Here is a 564-nt window from a genome sequence, read left to right on the forward strand (position 1 = left end):
ACATACCAGGAGATTCACTTAACAAATGTTGCATTTTATTGTGAAATATACCTCATATACAGAACCATGCACACCACATTTGAGGTCATTTTAAAAAGTAGTAATGTATCCCGAGTTGGGTCCTTCTGGTGGGTTCTTGATCTTACTGACTTCAAGAATGAAGCCGTGGACCTTCAAAGTGAGTGTTACAGCTCTTAAAGGTGGCACAGACCCAAAGAGTGAACAGCAGCAAGATTTATTGTGAAGAGTGAAAGAACAAAGCTTCTATAGCATGAAAGGGGACCTGAGCAGTTTGCTGCTGCAGCTTTTATTCCCTTGTTTGTCCCCACCCACGTCCTGCAGATTGGTCCATTTTACAGAGTGCTGATTGGTCCATTTTACAGAGTGCTGACTTATAATCCTTGAGCTAGACACAGAGCACTGATTGGTGCATTTTTACAGAGTGCTGATTAGTGCATTTACAATCATTTAGCTAGACACAGAGCGCTGATTGGTGCGTTTTTACAGAGTGCTGATTGGTGCATTTACAATCCTTTAGCTAGACACAGAGTGCTGATTGGTGCA

Source organism: Mandrillus leucophaeus, unplaced genomic scaffold (genome assembly GCF_000951045.1).
Source record: "Mandrillus leucophaeus isolate KB7577 unplaced genomic scaffold, Mleu.le_1.0 Scaffold114, whole genome shotgun sequence".
Classification (NCBI taxonomy): Eukaryota; Metazoa; Chordata; class Mammalia; order Primates; family Cercopithecidae; genus Mandrillus; species Mandrillus leucophaeus.